The 20,376-nt window shown below is 45.2% G+C and overlaps 1 protein-coding gene across 2 annotated transcripts in view; it reads left to right on the top strand.

The window, feature by feature from the left end:
• ZNF407 (zinc finger protein 407) overlaps positions 1 to 20,376 on the top strand; it is a 1,778,346-nt gene that overhangs the window by 257,845 nt on the left and 1,500,125 nt on the right. The window lies entirely within an intron of this gene.

Raw genomic sequence — 20,376 nt, 5'->3', positions numbered from 1 at the left:
ATGATGCATAGTACAGTAAGACTTTCTCTGGGACTGGATGGTGCCGTTGGTTCCGAACATTCTTTCTCTTTAATATTTGTGGTTATATTATAAGATGGGGTGGGGTGGGGGGTGGACTTGGGGAAGTGTTCCCTTAATTCGGGGGCCTACCGTGGTGCTGTAGCATTAGCGGGGATGGGGTTAGGCATGTGATGGTTCATTAAGTTGGAATCGGGCCATCTGGTACTGGGCCACCTCCCCCCTACTGTGAGTAGAGATCCATGGGAGCTACGGGAAAACTGTTTAGTTTAGAGTTTGGATGGGTGCTGCTTTGTTGGGACCTGTTCTGGGGTGGGGCTGTTGGGGATTGTTAAATGGTTTGTTTGGAGTTGTGGGGGCTGCTGATGTGTCCGTGGGGAAAGTGCAGAGGTACTGAGGGATAACAGATTAACATGGGGACGATACTTGATTTTAAATGCCTGACGTGGAACATGAGGGGGATGCATACGATGAAAAAGCGCCACAGGGTACACGCTTATTTGGTACGGAGAGGGGTGCAGGTGGCCTTTGTACAGGAAACCCATGTTAATAAAGCAGAGGGCAGCGCATTGCAACGTAAATGGCAGGGGCAAGTTTATTGTACAACATATTCTGCGTTTGCAAGGGGAACGCTCATATGGGTTAGGGTGGGAGTCCCTTTCCAGATGACCCGCCAATTTGTTGATCCGGAAGGGAGGTTTGTGGTGGGGGGGCAGCTGAACAGCCTGGATGTAACGTTGTGTAGCATATACGCCTCTAATGTTGAGCAGGTGGCCTTTTATGAGCGGTTGTCGGGAAAACTGGCGCCTTACCTGACGGGATCTGTGATACTGGGAGGGAACTTTAATTTGATAGCTGATGTTGTTATGGATCGGTCACACCCACCTTTGCCGGAGGCTCAGATACATAGGATTGCTAGGGCTAGGAAGGATTGGCAGGAGAAGTGGGGGCTTGTAGACACATGGCGAATGCAACACCTGACCGACCGTGACTATTCTTTTTTATCAGCCTTGCATGAATTGCATGTGCGCCTGGATGCAATATTGTGCATTCCGGATGTACACGCAAAAGTCCTTAACAGTGAGTATTTGGCGAGAACTCTCTCGGATCATAATCCGCTATTGCTAACCATTAGCTGGGGTTGGGAAATACCTGCAACACCACTGTGGCGACTACGCCCAGTGATGTTGGAGGACGTGGCCTTTTGTAAGGATATAGAAGTGGGCATTTAACAGTATTTCTCAGAAAATGGGGGGACGGCATCTAACATAGCTATGGAGTGGGACGCCTTCAAGGTGGTGACGTGAGTATTGTGCATTGCTAAATCGTCGGGAGTTCGGAGGACGCTGCTAAATGAGGTGGAGGCAGCAGAAAACAGGTTGTGCGGAGGTGAGAGGAAAAGCCCTCAGCACCCTGAGCAGCAGAAAGAAATTGTGGGGGCCAGGGAGGAGGTGGCGACTCAGAGAGACTACGATGTTATGATCACAGGGCACATGCAGAGCGGGACAAGGTGAGCACGTTGCTGGCTTGGTTGGCTAATCCTGCGCCTCTGGGCACACCTATCTTGGCTTTAAATTAATTGCTAGGAACGCCGGTCTAAACCCAGAGAGGGATTAACTATTTGTTCTTAGAGTATTACGAGGGCCTATATAGGAGTCGGTTAGAGGGCACTGTTGAGATCCTGGAAAACAGCATGGCTGATATAACCTTGCCCCGGCTGGAAAGAGGAACAAGCGAAATCGTTGGGGCAAGACATTACTCTGGGGGAAATACGGAGTGCTATTAAACACATGACTCGTAATAAAACGCAGGGTACTGACGGTCTGCCCATTGAGTTTTTTCCCACTTATATTGATTTACTTGCCCTGGCCTTAGTGGCGGTTTATAAAGAGGCGCAGGTAAAGGGGAGGCTCCCAGCTTCCATGAGAGAGGCCATCGTTGTCCCACTTCCGAAACCAGGAAGGACCCATTAGATAGATCGTCGTATCGCCGTTATCTATGCTAACATCTGATTACAAGATATTAAGCAAAATTCTGGCGACTCGGCTTTTACCCTACATAGTCCACTGTGACCAGGCGGGCTTTATCCCGACCCGGAATACGGCCGTTCATGTGCGACGCTTACTCCGTATACTGGACGCAGATCATAGGGATGCTCCAAATGCTGCAGTATTGTCGGTGGACATAGAGAAGGCATTTGATAGCCTTGAGGTGCCTTATTTCTTCTGAGTAATGCGTGCATTCGGCCTGGGAGAGGCGTTTGTGGGATGGACGGGATTATTGTATAGGACGGCTACCGCTAGGGTACGGACAAGGATGGTGATATCCTCCCCCTGCTCAGTAGAACGAGGAACGTGGCAGGGATGTCTCTTGTCACCACTGCTGTTTGCATTGGCCATAGAACCGTTGGCTGAGCACGCTATGAGGGGGCGAAAGTATAGGGGCCTGTCCTTGCGAGGCGAGGAACAGTATACATCTCTGTATGCTGACAACCTACTTGTCTTCTTGGCTGACACTGGAAGGGGCGACGGCCCTGTTGGGGATATTCGGGGGGATTTCGGGGCTGAGAGTCATCTGGGGGAAGACTTGTCTTTTCCGGTGCTCCCTTCTACAGTAGATTCGGCCCCGGTAGCAGGTATTCGGTGGGTGCCGAGCTGCTTACCCTATCAGGGGACCAATATATATCATGCACCTGCCGATTTACTGGAAGGGAATGTGGGACGGGCTTTGCAGGGACTGCAAGGTAACATGGCCTTTTGGAGCACTCTCCCACTATCTGTGGCTCGCAGGGTGGCACTCCTGAAGATGGTGGCACTCCCCCGCTTGCTATATTATTTTAGGACATTGCCGTTGTGGATACTGGGGGCCATCTTCAAGCAGATCAGATTCATGGTTAGGGGCTTCATATGGGGACACAGGAGACGGCGGGTGGCTTTGCCTACAAAGATGAGGCCGCGATCGGATGGGGGGTCAGCGGTACCGGACTTTGAATTTTATTACTTGGCGGCTCTGCTGCAATGGCTTACTCAGGCCGTGGCTCGGGAGTTTAGGGGACCTGACGGCCCTGAGGGCTGGTGGATACAGCTCCATGTGCTGTCGTTTACAATATTGCAGCAGGGGCTGCATGTCCGGTCACTAACTGCGGAGGAGCGGACGCTGAGACAGTGTTGGAACTGGAGCCCGCGTAGAGCGGTATTAGCCACACGTATGTTCCGGAGATACCCCTGGGTATGTGCACTGCCCTACCGCATGGAGTGGATTGGTCGGCACTCGCAGACTGGGAAACGATGGGAGCCCAGGTAATGGGGGATTTGTATGACGATGGGGTGTTATCGCCTTTTCAAACGCTACAGGAAAAGTACAACCTGCCGCGTGGGAACTATTTATTGCTTGCAGCCCTGGTTTCAGCGATAGGATGCCACTGGAAAGGAGGGCTGTTGGAGCCACAGACTACTATGGCCTGTCAGTATGTAGTAATGGCGGCGGGAACGTTTAAGGCAGTCACTTGTATTTACAGGCGATTGGTTACGGAAGGTTTGCAGCCTTTGCAAGACCTGCAGAGAAAGTGGGAGATTGACCTTAGGAAGGAAATACGCTACATGGGCGCAGTTGACCCGGAAGGCTTGGAAGAGTTCTAGAAATGCTAGGTTTCAATTGATACATTTCTTTATACTGCATAGGGCCTATATGACGCCGGCCAAGTTTAATCAGTACTTCCAGATATAAACGGCCCAGTGTGCGCTGCAACCTAGCGGGGTCGGAACTGCACCATATGTTGTGGAGCTGCGGACAGTTAGGAATGTATTGGCAGGAGGTGGTTGGCCTGTTATGTGGCATCCCAGAGCGACAGATAGAGGCCGACATTGGCACTTGTATTTTGCATTGGTTACCTCATACTCCCAAAACGAAAATCATGAGCAAATTTATAGATCTAGGTCTGTTACTAGCTAAGAGAGAGATCACGGCCCAATGGAAGTCACGGCCAGGGCCTAGTATAGGGAAGTGGAAATCTGAACTAATTGCGTGGGCTAGGAGTGAGGGCATGGTTAGATTGTATCAGGTTATATGCACTAATAATGAGAAGGCAATGGAGGCAGCAAGGGCGTGGGAGGCACTAGTGATAGCGTTGCAGTTTCCAGAGACTGACTCAGAAGGGGATCCTGTTGGGGAGGGTCCAATGGGCTACCTATGAGGAATCAAGAACTGAGATGGATATACAGATCTGGCCCTTTAACACTGGAATGGGGAGTATAGAGGTGTACCGGGACCAAAAAGGACTGACCCTCGATCATCCCGAATCAAGACGCGAAGGTACGGATGCTGGTACTATAATAGGCGATTAGAGGTTAGGACACACTGTTGGCAGTGGGAGGGGGGAGGGCGTTTGATTGTGATGGCTTATTGTAAATTATACGAACTGTCTTGGTGATTGAAGGCATTTAAGAACCGAACACCCTGTTTTGTTACAGCACCCATGAGCTCATTGAGAAACGTATAGTGGAAGGGATAATACTGTATTAACATTGTAAAACAATAATGGCTTCGTGGGGAAGGTCATGAGGGTGCTGGGATTGATAATATGATGAGAATTATAGAAGTTGATTATTGTTGCACGCTGGCCATGTGTTGATATGTGACGTAGTTAAAAAATAAATTAAAAAAATATGTTTTTTAAATTGTTCGTAAGAAAACCTCATGGGATCCACACAAGGCACACCACCTTCGAATCCTGTGGTTGTCTAGTTTTCAAAAATAACTTTGGTTTGTAGGTTGCCATGGGTAGTGCCACAGTACAACCCCATATACCACAGTTATTCTTATTGCTCATCTTTCAACGTAGCGCTTTTGGGCCTTTTGTGTTGTGATCTCTTGGCCCACCCAAACAAGTAGAGTACTGTTCTTATCAGGGGACATTGTGTCTCCCCACAGATTTCAGAACTTAATGTCACAGAAATGTGATAAAAATGTATGTTTTTCACCAAATGTTGACATTTGCAAGGGCTTCTAGGTAAACTTTCAGGCTGAGAGCCATACAAGTCACACAACCCTGGACTCCCCTAGTTTTCAAGTTTTCAGAAATGTGCATTTTTCCCCAGGTGCAGCTGAGCGAGGGCCCAAATCGACAGCTACCTACTTAGTTAAAAAAAAAAAAGAGAAATGTTCAGAGCCATTTTCCAGCTGCGGGCACTATGCCTACCCACACAGGTGAGGTGCCATGTTTATCAAAAGACATGTGGTAGCACAAAATAGTAGAACATTTGTTATTAGCATTTGGATTTCGCTGCATTTGTGTCTTCCAAGTCCACACCAATGTGTAAGAAGGAAGACAGTTTGAAAAATATCATCTAAATCATTCAATCATTCAATCTGGGTAATTCTTTCATTAAAATGGTGATGGCCTTATACTCCGCCCCCTCTGCCCGTATATCTATTAATGGAACACTCTCTGACCCGTTCCGCCTATTCCAAGGAACTAGACAGGGTTGCCCACTTTCACCGGCTCTATTTCTGCTGGCTCTTGAGCCACTACTCACCGACATCAAGAAAAATGAGGACATCGCAGGTGTCACATTCGGAAACACTCAGATAAAACTAGCGGCATATGCCGACGACATCTTAATAGCCACAGAACACCCAACCCTATCAATTAAGGGGCTTATGTCCTCCATCAGTAAGTACTCGGCTTTGTCCGGCTATAAGTTAAACAAGGACAAATCCGAAGTTAAACCCCTTAATGTACATACTACCAAAGAGGTCCTTGGAAATTCAGGTCTAGCCTGGCAACCGGATGTCATTAAGTACCTAGGAATAGAATTCACTGACAACATACTAAGTACACTCAAGCACAATGAATCAACCACACTAGCGAAAATTAAAAGAATCTTGGATGGTTGGTCGCCGCGATTCATTACATGGTGGGGTCGGATAGAGACGATAAAAATGATGATCTCCCCATTGGTCAATTACCTGAGCTCGATGCTTCCCCTAACGCTCTCTAACGATTTCCACTCAAAACTGGATAAGGTAATCACCTCCTTCCTCTGGCAGGGGAAAAAAGCCAGGATCAGCATGAAAAAGCTACGACTAGATAAATCCTTGGGTGGCGTCAATCTGGCCGACTTTAGACTCTACCAGACCGCCTTCCTGGCCAGGCAAGGTGCGATCTGGCTCACTCCACAGCCTGATTACACACCTGTGTGGTTACACATCGAAAAATCCCTAGTGCAAGGCCTTGACCCCTCCTCCCTCCTTACCATCAAAGTGCGTCCCGATATCGACTCTAACATCATATTTAAAAACACTAAGAACTCCCTCCTCCATATAAGTAAATCTCTACCCCATCAATTTCGCAATTCAAAGTGGGAATCCCTATGGCGAAATAACACTATAACATACAAAGGTAAACCGCTGTATAATCCTTCTTGGATCAGGAAGGGAATACACTTCCCTCACCACCTCTACGAGGGCCAAACACCACTCACATTCAAGGAATTACAGGATAGATTTCAACTCGAGAACATTGACTTCTACTATTTTCTACAAGTTAAGGTGGCCCTAACCAAAGCAAACTTGGGCAACACATCCCCCTCACTCCCTGGCCTTTTATCCACCCTTAATAGACTTGGCCACCAGGTTTCCAGAATGTACAAAATGATCAAACCACAGACATCTAACATGGTCTCTGCATTACAATCCTATTGGGAATCATACTCCTCCACTCCCACATCTGATAACGAGTGGGCCAGAATTTGGGAATCGACCACAAGACACAAAATTAGCCCAACTCTATCCCAAACTAAATTCTGGCTCCTACACAAAGCCTTTTGGACCCCCAGGAGACTTTTTCTGCACAACATCAAAGACAATGACTCCTGCTGGAACTGTTTGGAAGCGGGAGGAGACCTTGAACATCTAATATTTAAATGCCCCCGGGTTGCCACATACTGGGACAGGATATTTGACTTTGTTAACAAAGCCCTGCACGTTTCTCTCCCGAGAGAATTTGCTACTCTAGTTATGGGTTCTTCCAAAGCTGTCACTTTAAATGAAAATGACAAAGCCCTACTTGATCTTTTACTGACGGCGGCGGTTAAAGTCATAACGTCCAACTGGAAAAATACAGCCAAAGCCTCCTTCCCCCATTGGCTCAACTGGGTTTCTAATCTCAGGGGTGCCGATACCATTGCACTTGCCTCTCACCCCTGGCGCCCACAACACAGGAAAATATGGGTCTCACTTGACGCTCACTTTGATCTCTTCAAACCTCCGTGAGGCACCTAAAACATTGTTGTGGCAAGCAATTTCTCAATATGTCATTTGATGGCTGTGATTCACCCTGCTGTGCTATATGACCGATCTGCCCGCTGACATATGCCTTCGTGTTGTACGGACTTGATGCTTGATTGTCATTTTCTTTATTTACCTGGTATATTTTTCCCCCCGCATGTTATGTTTACTCCATATTATGTTACTTCACCGCCTCTCGGTTTATTATGTACGTGTACCATGGACTTTATCTGCTATTATTTGTTCTGCTCATATCAATACCAAACTCTCTCAATAAAAAACTCTGTGAAATAAAAAAAGAAAAATATCATCTAAATCATATGTGAGTACGTGTACCCACAAATTCAGAAATGTACAAAAAATCACTGCACATAAACCTACATATATTGTGCCTGTTTCAGTAATGCATGGATTTCCTTCATACCCACGTTTTCATTTTATTTGTATTTCACCAATGAAAAACCATTGTGTGGTGCAACTCAGTTTTTGGCTCCAAGTACCTTGTTTTCTTTGAGAAATTATAAACCCTAAACATCCCCACAACCATAAGTGTCTAGCTGACGTAATTATATATTGCTTTTGTAAATCAGCCATCGGGACGAATAGTTACAGATGAAAACGTTGGTGTAACAAATGGCCATTTTTCCTACTCGTTTCAATATTTTTTTATGTAAACAGTTAGTTTCTGTGGGAAAACTTGAGGGATCTACACATATGAGCCCTTGATGAATTCGGAATTATGTCTACTTTCCAGAAATCTATAGCTTTACTTGACCACCCTTGGGTTTCACACTCTTTCCACCACAAACTGAAATATGTTGAGGACACAAAACAATAAAAAAAATGGGCTACTACTTTGAAAAATGCAAAAGCTGTGGTAAGAATTTAGGATTTATTATTTAGCTCTGCATGTTCTTGAAAGCTAGGAAGATGGTGACTTTAGCACAGCAAACTGTTTGTTGATGCCATTTTTAGGAAATAAACTTTTATCTGTAGCACCTTTCTGTTATTTCCTCAACCCCCTCCTTGCTTCTAGAGCCCTCCCCCCTGCTGCTCAGGAAGCGACCACCCATTCCTGAACTCTGTCCTTCCTTCTCAGTTTCCTGGTGCACCCGTCTTCAAGTCAGCTGTCTTCAGCTTCCAGACCTGATAGCTTCAGCCATCACCAGCTTCTGGCTGCTCAGTGCACCAGCCCTTCCCTTAGCTGCCTATTCCTGCATCCTTACAACTTGTTCATCTTTAAATATGTTACAGGAAGGAACACCATAATGAAGTATTGACTAAGAGAGATTAATTAACAAAGAAGCCAGTTTTCAGAAACCCCAGGGAGCATTCTGTGGTATGTTTTTATTCTTTGCATTGCTCCTGTCTCCATGTTTTCAATCAATCCATCGTCATAATTAAGTGTCCACCCAGAAAAGTTGTACTTTTAAGTTCACCTATTGTAGAATGGCAAGTACCCACCTAATGACAGTGCTTCTGCACTAGTATTTTATTTAAAAAATGTAAAACGCTTAAAAATGCCCCCTTGTCAGTGGGATCTCCATTGCTCACATCAAGGAACAGGTGGGTTGAGATATAGCCGCAACGTTTTTCCATGATTTCTATTTCTTCCTGAAAAGAAGGTTAGGTGAAAAACTAGATCAGTCAAACTAAATAAAGAATTATATAAAAATAAATTTGTCCCTAGCCAAGTAAACTTAAGCTACCCACCAGCAAGCTACAATTAAAGATAGTTTACATTCTCAGCTCTAATCCAAAGCCACTCAGAATATTTATTGTGCCTAAAGTTCCCTTAAAGCTAGCTGAGTACAGCCTGTCTCTATTCTACCTCTCTCTACACGAAACCTACCCACCACCCCCTCCTAGAATCTCCCCGTCCCCTTCCCCCCAACGCCTCCCATTTGAGCCACTATATTCCACGCCCCACAACCCTCCCCCCTCCACCCCCGAAAAGACCACCTCCGCTCCGACGTCCCACAGACCTAAACACCCGCTGAGAATACTACCTCTAAACTGACGTTCCCCTCTTCCCCACTTCTCTTATATTCTCCATATTCATTGCGCTATACCCCTATCCACCCCCCCAGTCCTCCCCTCACCCCCTGCCCACTCACACTGACCCGTCATGCCTCCCCACAACCTTAGCCACCTGTCACAGGACTCGCCCATCACTAAACATGGACCAAACTCTTGGTCTATCCTTTACCCCTCTCACCTTTCTTAAAATGGCAAGAAAACACAAACTTATCTGCCATCAAGAAACCCTTTTTGTAGACAACTATTTTAGCCTAACCACCATCATTAAAACTAACTACATCTTCTACATAAAACGCCCCTCTAAATGGAAAAGTATCTATCTCCACCACCTTCCTATCACGAACTCCCGTAAAATCCCATATGTTCTAAAACTTTCCACTACTCCCACCCCCACTTTCCCGGGTGAAATCGACATCTCTATTTTCAAATCTGGAAATATTCTCATACAAGCTTCTGAAAAACACCTCACCATTTTTGAACACCATTTCAGTTCATTATTCCATAAACTTCCCTCTACTTCAGCCACTAACTTCCCTCTTCTCAAACGCAAGTGACACCCTTGCCCCCTCACTTCATGACCCCAATCCAGATGATCCCAGTCTCACCAATAGATTCTGAATCTCCCGACTAACTGATACATCTTCCCACAACCACATCAGCTTCCTCCCCCCCTCCTGTCCTCCTTCACCCCCCTCAGCCTCCCTAACCCTCTCTCATCCGGTTCCCCTGCCCCGACTCCCCATTAGCTGTACAAATCACCCCTCTCATCTTCTCACCTAACAACTCGACTAGTTCTCCCACTGTCACTGTAACTAACTCTCACCGTCTTCTTACTCACTCCCCAATAGCTGCACAAATCACCCCTCTCACCCTCTCCTCATCCCCCCAAAGCCTCCCTCGACCGGCTCCCCTGCCCCTGACTCCCCTAGCTGCACAAATCACCCAGCTCACCTTCTCTCCTAGCAACTAGACTATTTCCCCCACTGTCACTGTAACTAACCACCTATGTCTTCCTACTCACCCCCTTGACCCCCCAACAAACTCATTAGCAACCCCAACCCTTTCTCCCGTCTCTCTTCACTCACATTTTCCCGCAAACAGCCCCCAGCACCTCCCTCACGCCCCCCACCCTCTCTTCTCTCTCTGCTGACTCCTGGGACTACCCTCTCTCACCCTCCTACACCACTGCCTCCTTGCAACCCTACCCCCACCCCCTCCTCCTGGTTTACCCCCTCCTCCTGGTTTCCCACCGATCACACACCCCAATCCACCAATTTTCCAAAATGGAACCATTCTCTCCCACCCACTCGATCCCTCTTCCTCCGACACCATCAATCTACTTACCCGCTCTCTTCTTAATATTGAACTCCACCTCTCCTCCCTCGTATTAGAACTCTTGTCCCTCAAAAATGATCTAAAATCCCTCGCCATCAAGAATCTTTCCAGTCGCACCAATCTCCAGGGCTTCTTACCTATGAACCTTACTCCACACATACTAGGGTCTTCTCCCCCATCTAAATTCTCCTCTCCCGAGTTGGCCAATAGTAAACGCTTTAACATTCCACCCCTCCTCTATAACCATCTCCCCCCGTTCTTCCTGACCTTAGTTTAAACCTCCTTGACCACCAACTTTCTCCCTCCCCATTCATCGATCCCTGTGATCCTTGGAACAAGCAGGACCCGGTCCACCCCTGCGCCGCCTAGACCTCCGCAACAACTCACCATTGCCCACTCCTGCCCACCCTCAAAAATGATTGACCCCAAAACCCCAAACTGCTTACAGGCCAACTGCCCTTCAGTTTCCTTCCATTCAACTGATTTTGCCTGTACTAATACTTCCAGTCACACCAATCCCCAGAACTTCATACCGACGAGCCCTGCACCCCACATCAAATGGGCCACTCCCCCTATTGAAAAATCCTCACACTGGTCTCCCAGCAGGAAACTCCACAGCATCCCACCTCCCAAACCATCTCCCCCCCCCCACCTGTTCGTCCTGGCCTCAATTCGAACCCCCTCGCCCCCACATTGCCCACTACTTCTCCCCCTCCTCATTCTTCTATCCCTGTGATCCTGGGAACTAGTAGGACCCGTTGCCCTGCATAACCTAGACCTTCGCAACAACTTACCACTATCCACTCCTGCTCCCATACCAAATCAACTGACCCCAAACCCCTCAACTGCATGCTGATCAACTGCCGATCTGCTTCTTGCCATGCTATGGAATCGCTGAGACAATCATCAGTGAAAGCATTGATATCGCTTTTCTGACGGAAACATGGCTCAACGGCCACTCCACATCTGTCCTGGACCTGCTCGCACCCCCAGGTTACACCATCCTCAGAAAAGACAGGCTTATTAAAATTGGTTGAGGTCTTACCATAATTTATAAAGATGAGCTGCTACTCACACCTGTCCCTCACCCGGGCCTGACTACCTTCGAACTCACTGTACAGGGCTCCCCTGATTCGTTTACACAATATTTACCACCCTCTTGGCGACCCCCTCTCCTTTGCCGAATAATTATCTGATCTTCTCATCCAATCAGTTGCCACCTACCCTAGGAACCTCTTCCTGGGAGACTTCAACATCCACTGGAAGAAAACTGATGACCCCGCGATCAACCTTATTAATGACCTACTTGACATCAGCAACCTGAAGCAACTTTGCAATTCTCCAACCCACGACAAAGGTGCCACCCTTGATGCTCTTATCACCAGCAAGGACCTAGCTGTTCTCTCCAACATTATCCCCATCGACTGGTCCGACCACCACCTCATACTCTTCTCGATCAACTGCTCCTTGCCCTTCCCTCCTCCTCCAATACAACCAAACAAATGAAACTTACCCGAAACCTCCACCTTATCCCCCCGGGCAAACTGGAGACTAAAATCAAAACCCTCCTATGTCCTACTCCTCTCCCCCATAACACTAATGATCTTACGGACCATTACAACAATTCCATTGCTTCTCTCCTTGACCAAATTGCCCCAGCGAAACAAAAGTAAACCTCCCAAGTCTTGGTTCAATGCAGACCTTAACCAGGAGAGGCGAGCCCCTCTGACTGACCGAACGCACCTGGAGGCAACAGCCCTTCCCCTCTTATCTCACCCTCCTCAGAGCCGCTAGAGCCAGAAATAAAAAACATATCTTTAATGAAAAAGCATCCTTCTTCTGTTCACTACTTGACCGGGCAAAAAACTGACCAAGACATCTATTTAACATTGTTAAAAACCAAACTACTTCAGCCCTCCCATATCTTCCGGCTTCAGTTGAAAGATGTGAGGAAATCGCTAGCTTTTTCTTAGACACAATCACCAAAAATGACCTATCTTTCACCGCTCCTTCCCCTCCACCCAACCTACCCCCCAACTGTCTCCCCATTTCTCATATCACTCCCCCCGCCCCCACCCCCCGGACTCTGTTCTACTCGCCACTACTGTCTTCCCCACGGTATCCCATCACAATGTCCCCCAGAGAAAAAACAATGCCTCCTGGAATAACTTCCGCCCTGTCTCAGAAAGTGATATCCTTAGCATCATCTCTAAGCTGAAACCATCCTCGCATACCAGAGATCTGATCCCGGACCATCTTGTTCAAAACCTAAGACACATCATCCCCCCATACTGGACCTCCATTATCAACTCCTCCCTGACCTCCGGCACTGTTCCTTCATCCCTCCAACTAGGCCAAATTACCCCCATCATGAAAACACATCAGCTGATCCAAATGACCTGCATAACCTACGCCCTATCTCCAACCTCCCTTTCTTATCTAAGGCTCTAGAAAAATGTGCCCTGCTCCAGTTGGACAATCATATTAACTCATTTAATCTTTTAGATGCTCCCCAATCTGGTTTCCGAAAGGGATGTAGCACCGAAACAGCCATGCTCAACATCACTGACGACATCCATCGCTCCCTTGACAAAGGCGAAGCCTCCCTTCTCATCCTTCTTGACCTCTCTGCTACCTTTGATACTGTTAACCATGCTGCTCTACTAAACATACTCAAAGACCGTTTTGGCTTTGACGGACCTGTTCTTAAGTGGTTTACTTCCTTCTTCCAGCATAGAGCACAACAAATTAAAATCAGCAACTGCCTCTCCAAACCTTTACCTGTCGCCATGGGCGTCCCCTAGGGCTCCATTCTCTCTCCCACCCTATTCAACCTCTGCATGAAACCCCTCACCCTCATCCTCAAACAAGCAAAAATCAGTTATCACCGCTATGCCGACGACACCCAGCTTTACTATAGGATTAAATCCCATGCTGACATCCTTCATCTCAACAATACCTTGATTGAGATCCAACTATGGTTCCATCAAAACCACCTCAAACTCAACCCCCCAAAAAAACTGAAATCATCTTATTCTCTCCCAAAAACAACCAGCTCCCCATCCTTCACTGGCTCTCAGACATCAAAGCCCTCAACTGCACTCTCTCCCTCTCTAACTCGGTCAAATCCCTTGGCATCAGCATTGACCAGAACCTCAGTGTCACCCCCACATCAAAAACTCGACCAAAGGTGCTCTCTTCATACTTCAGCACCCTTAAAAAAATCAAACCCTTCATACCAACCGATGACTTTAAATCAGTGGTGCAATCATTGGTCCTATCAAGAATTGACTACGGGAATGCCACTCTCGCTGGAACTCCTAATGTCCACCTTGCCCCTATCAAATCCGTTCTCAACCTTGCTGCCAGGCTTATCACTGGCCACAAACAATTTGACCACATCTCCCCCGTCCTCAGGGACCTCAAATGGCTCCTGATTGAAGGCAGAACCATTTATAAAACTGCTTGCATCACCCACAAAGCCCTCCACCAAAACACCCCTTCCTACCTTACCGAAAAACTCCACAAAGCGGGCTGTACTAGATCACTGAGGAACACTAATGCCCTTATCCTTGTCCCTCCTCTACTAAAAAAGAAAACTACTCAAGCTCGTTCTTTCTCCAGAGATGCACTTGCCATCTGGAATACTCTCCCTAAAGAGCTACTTGGCAACCCCTCTTACCCCTGCTTCAAAAAAGAGCTGAAACTTCTCCTTCTAAACAAATACTGGGGCTCTTAACTTCTTGAACACTGACCTTTAATCTCCTTGTCTGCCTTACTCAGTTTCTTCCAGCCCTATTATTCCCACTCTACTATCTTCGATCTGTTGTCCTAGCTAAATCTCAAGGAATCACCCTGGACAAGCATCTGAATATGAAGATCCATATTAGCAACGTGTGCAAGGGAGCTAACCTTGTGTTGAGAACACTCCGGAATCTCAAACCCTTCCTACCTCAATCTGACTTCAAGCAAGTGGTCCAAGCGCTTGTTCTGCCGAGGCTGGACTATGATAGTGCTACGCTATGTGGCCTCCCCAAATACACTCTGGGCCCCCCTAAAGGCTTCACTGAACGCGGCGGGCGGATTGATCACGAACACCAAGCAAAATGCCCACATCTTCCCAGTCTTAAAATCTATACAGTGGCTGCCCTCTGAAGCTAGAATCCAACTGAAGATTGCTTGCCTATCCCACAAAGCCCTCCACTTCAAAACCCCCAACTACCTTGCACAAAAACTAGTACTATCCGGAGGGGGTAGACTGTCTAGGAGTGCTAACTCCCTCCTCTTGAAACCTCAGATCTTCCGCAAAAAGAGAACATGCCAACGAGCCTTCTCTGGCGATGCACCAAAAATTTGGAACTCTCTTCCACCGGAAATTCGTTGAATCTCTTCCAAGTTTGCTTTCAAATTGGAAACAAAAAGATTCCTCATGATTAGGTTCTTACCTTAACACGATGGACTACTGTAAGCCCTAATTGCTCTAAATACTACAGCATTTGTTAATAATTCTGTTTGTTACTACTATATTTCCCCCCTTACATCATTATGTATCATCACTCCCTTGATGTCATTTTATCATTGACTAGCCCACCCACATTACCCCTGAATTATATAGGATCTGTTATGTTTGCACTATATGATTTTATGGATATTAGTTTCCCCATTTTAGTCTTGTTGTGACCTTTTTCCCTCCTCTCCCTCTAACTGCGCTCTGATATCCTTAGGGATCAAGTTCACGCTATATAAAACTTTATAAATAAATAAACTTGCTCTTCTATACTTTGCTCCATCCTATTTATTCCACTTGTGTGTAAATGGTTTAGCTCATGATCTCAAATGTACCTATGCTATATTTCTGACTGATCCTGTTTATGGCTTGTAAAGCACACTGATACCCCTGGGTCCAGCCAGTGCTATATAAAACCTTTTAAATAAATGAAATAAATAAAATCTCCGTGTCTAAATTGCACTCTCTAGGTATTCATTAGGTTTGTACCCCCCCCCCCCTTTTCCACTGATCTATCGAAGGGCCCCTGCCATTCTGCTTCTTGTGCCTACTCTCCATGTACACTGTACTATTAGCAAGCTGCCCATCTAGCACACCGTTCCTTATGAACCTCTACCCCTTCACTGGAGTCAGAAACATATCAACAAAGAATAACAAACATCATATCATGAAATTGCACCTAGTTTCTCATCTTTGGCTATTGTCACTGAGATTTACTGAGTGCCTGAACCCTAACCCTTTCGTATTCACCACTATCTTCAAGTCCTAACTTGAAGGCTCTTGTTTCCGTCTAACACTTTTCCACCTCTTGGGATCCCAGGTAGAAAATGTTTGATAGTTGAACTTTATCGGTAAGCCATTCAACATTCGCCCTCAAATCTGGGTGTTTATCATCTTTATAAAAACGGAATTCTCCCGTTTACACAAAATAATTACCTTCACAAAATCTGAAATAGGACCTTCTTTACACTTTGATCTGATTTCATTCTCAAATTTCAGGAAAAATTCCTTGATTTTAATTTTGGATGTTCATTGTCTATGCAAAAGCACACAACAAATGTTCTAAATCCACTTCCTATCAACTTTATATTCATTAGAACACAACAACACTGATTCTCTGGCCTGCCACTAGGATTTTCACTGATCTGTGCAGGCACTTGGCGTTATGACTTTGAAAGATGCATTTCTTTACTCCATTACCTATCTACCTTATCCATTACACCTCATGAGGCAGTCCAGCATGAAACATTTTGTTATGTCCTTGCTATGGGAAAAATATGTATCTGATTAACCCACATTGCTCATCTTTGTATTTTTCCCATCAAACTGTCACAATGAGTGCAACATTATTGCCATAAATACAAAGCGTTTTGTTTATAAATCAGCACTCTTATTCCTTGAACAAGGTTTCGTTCAAAACAGGTTCCAGGCTCACAGGAAGCTCTTCTTCATGCAACCTGCATAGCTACAAGCGAGTATGTCTAAAACTCTCAACCAAGCTTCTTGCTTCCTTCCCACAGCCCATTGTTTGCCCCAAAGAGGTTGGACCTCTCCCTTGATAGCTTTACACCAGTCTCAGAATCGCTCGCCTTTCAGAAAAAACGTGAAAGAATAGAACCTGTTCTTCATTTTTTCTTTTCCTTTGTGATTGATTTTAATCAGGTAGGGATCCCATCCGAGCTGTTGTATTAAGTAATTCTACTGCTCTGACCTTTTCTGAAGCATCCATCACTTTTTAAACTTTTTATATGACCAGTGAATAGTGTTTTCCTAGCCATGCTGCACTACAAGTACTTCAAATACATTAATATTGTGTTTTATTGGCTATATACCATTTCTGAAATCATTATTAAGTCTTGTTCCTACTTAAAACGGTAACATTTATAAACAATTGAGTACAACATGTTTCTCAAAATATTGAGAATTTTCTTAGTAATCCAAAATGAAACCTTTTTTCATGGATTATGATACAGATCTTCCTAGCTATCGGGTCAGATGGTCTAAACTTTATAAAGAGCAATTTCCACATATCTGATTCCTTCTACTTTGTTTATCCTTTTGCCTGATAGGAGATAAAACCTTTTGGATATGAGGGATTTCAAGTGCATTTAATCTGGTGACCCCATATCTCCTTGATTTGAGGTTGTGTTGTGTTGCTGGGGGTAGTGACTTAAGAGTAGGAGGTGTCTTCACAGAACACCTGTATGATCGTAACTTATTGCTTATCATATCACTGAAACCCTTTACTGATTAGTTATATTGTGCCTCCTTCCCTTAGTGTACTTTACTAATGTCATGTAAGGGATAATAATGTATAATGTTTTAAATCTTTGTTTTTAGTTACATCTAACCTTTCCCATCATAGAAGTGAAACATATGTATCTTTTCTGTTACTAGGTGTGTTTTGATTTGGATCCTAGGGATATCCCCCAATTGAGTTGCTTCAAGAGCTCCAATTACTCTAATTGTAAAAATGTCAGTTTGCTAGTAAAATTTAAACTGCCTGTTTTACTGGGTGGCTGAAAATTGGTCCAGGCCTTACAATCATTGGTTGTCTACTGGAAACCTAGATCTTTGAGAGAGAAGACTCCCCTTTGTGCTCCACTATGTGAAAAACAGGATTCATTCTCTTTGAGAGGACCGCAGGCCACCTGCACTGATTGGTCAATAACATACACTTGTTGCTTAAGGGGATTGGTGACAACTATAGGTTTGACTACTGCACTGATACTCAAAGTACGGCCCTCCTGACTTTACATGTGGCCCCCTGGTCAACAGCAGCAATTGGCTGCTGTTCACTCCACTCAGCACTAACAATAGATACATGTTAAATAAACAGGCACACATTTATTTAAAGCATAATTGATGTTAAAGAAAGGATGTAACTGGGGAGGCCTGCACCATTTAACTTTAGGAACACCTTCAATTTTAAAGACCTTTTGCAACAAAAGTATAAAAATATAACAGACTCTTCAGTATTTAATTAACATTCAGACCCACCTTTTTACCTTAGTGCATCAGGTTATATCAGTCGATTGAGAAGTAGTATTTTCAAAGTGAATGTTTTCAAGCATGAATTTAGAAACATTAATTCTCCCCCCCCCCCCCTCCCCCCTGACAACAATTTCAATAGTGAACTAAAGAGGCAAGTCAGTTGTTATGTCTTTTCCTTGGGTGGCCTTTGTTCCTATTATACATGAACAACATTATAGTTTATTAAATCAAACACAGGAGAAGGCTTTGTGCAGTGCATATACTGAAGTCATGTTTTTCTAAATCCTTTTATATGTGATAATGAAGAAAACGGAGTGAAAATTAAATAAAACAATTACCTATTATCACACAATAGTGGAGAAGTGTGGCTCAAGTGGTTGGAGCGGCAGACCTTGATGCAGAGGTCTGGCCCAGGCCAGGGTTCAATTCCCCGCCTCGGCGGGTCTTGGGCTCAAATTTCCCCGGACCTGACAATTCTTGCCTCGGTGCCTTTTCCAATCATGGAGTCCCACTCTGTAACTCTGGGCAATAGCTTGCTTAATCTCCACAACGGCCCCTCGCAGCGGGATGCCTGGCTTTCACCTTGGGGATGCCCAGTAATGGGTTATCTCGCAGGGGAATACCAGGACGGGTTCCCTAAGCAAGCGCTGGGACGCTTCCGGGCAGCCATGCGCTCTACAAATCAAATTTCATTTCATTTCACAATTTGGTCAAATGGGGAAGCCAGGATTAATTCCACGTTGTCTGGTTTCACCTTGTTCAATTCAGCTACTAGATTTATATGCTTCACTTACCCTACACCCACCTTACCACCAATCACCCTCAAACCCTACTCGCCCAACCTCCACCTCGCTGGTATCAATATGCCCCTCGGTCACATGACAGACTGAAGTGTTTGGCATTTGCTAGTACCCATGGACTGTTGTATAGTGTGCTATAAGGTGTGCCTGGGTTTCTCACAAGATGCGGTACTTAAAAAACAAAAGGAGGTTTTGATGTTTCATCCTTTGTTAAAGAAAATAAATGTATTGTGCTCCCCGTTACTTTTTTAGCAACCAATTAAATGTTCTTAAAACATGCACATCACAAGCTGACCAATTATGTATGAACTCTGTCATTTCAGATATTAAAATATTACTCTGTGCATCTCTTTCCTCTCCTAGAAACTAGGTTCTAACATCAACTTGCTTCACTTCTAAGCTCTGATGGAATCTCATATCTGTAGTTAATGTGAACTCTGGAGTTTCATGTAGGAAGGAGAAATGTTCTTGAATTTTCCCTGACAAACTCCTCCTTCATATACCTATCTTTCTTCCTTTATTTGCCAATCTTTCTTCCTTTATTCACTAATCTATAGTTGAGCACCATTGGTCCACTTTAGGGGTTTCTTCATTACCTCAGTGCTTGGTAGTATCTGTATGTGCTACTATCAAACATATATCACTGAATAATCTTAGTGTAGTTCAGCAGTACCTGTTCATCCCTCACACCAGGAAAATTTTTGCATCCTCCTTTTCAGAGACACTCACCACTCTGGGTGCTATGCTTGTGACATCCTTCCACAATACATGTATAAGGGGTCATTGCCAGATGATATCAAAAAACTGCCCAACTTTCCTGCCACATAGGTCATCATGTACCACTGCAAATTGTTTTAGCTGATGCACATGGAGTAAAATATGTGAATAGCTTTCAGCCAACTAGTCTAAACCCTGATCTAAGTTCTTTCTCCCGAGGATGGAGTTAGGCATGTTTCATTTGGTTTTTTCACTTGTCCCTTGATACCTTACCCCCACGGTGGCCTTGGATTAGTCAGTGCGCAGGGGGTATTGGTAATCAATAACAGAGTATTCAATTTATTTAGAATGACTGAAAGACCACAGATTTGGCCATCAAGTACTTTGAACTTGATAACCAAAACAGATCTTTGTGTACTACTTGATCCTAAACATCTCCTTGTGTGAATAACCTGATTCGATACCATTTTTAAATCCCTGAAACCACTTCATTTCCTTCAGGTCTTCACTACCCTGCAATGAAATACATTTTATTAATATTCCCTGAAGACAATTGTTCACAGTTGTGTTCATCCAAGCCTTTGGTATTGTGCTTGTGTGTTCTGCCAGTTACTGCAGAATATCCCTGCAAGGTGTTACAGCAAGATATCCTCCTGTTCCGAAGGTCGGTTCTCGATG

The sequence above is a fragment of the Lissotriton vulgaris genome, chromosome 4_1, assembly GCF_964263255.1.
Source record: "Lissotriton vulgaris chromosome 4_1, aLisVul1.2, whole genome shotgun sequence".
Lineage (NCBI taxonomy): Eukaryota > Metazoa > Chordata > Amphibia > Caudata > Salamandridae > Lissotriton > Lissotriton vulgaris.
This window is presented reverse-complemented; position numbering and strand designations above follow the sequence as displayed.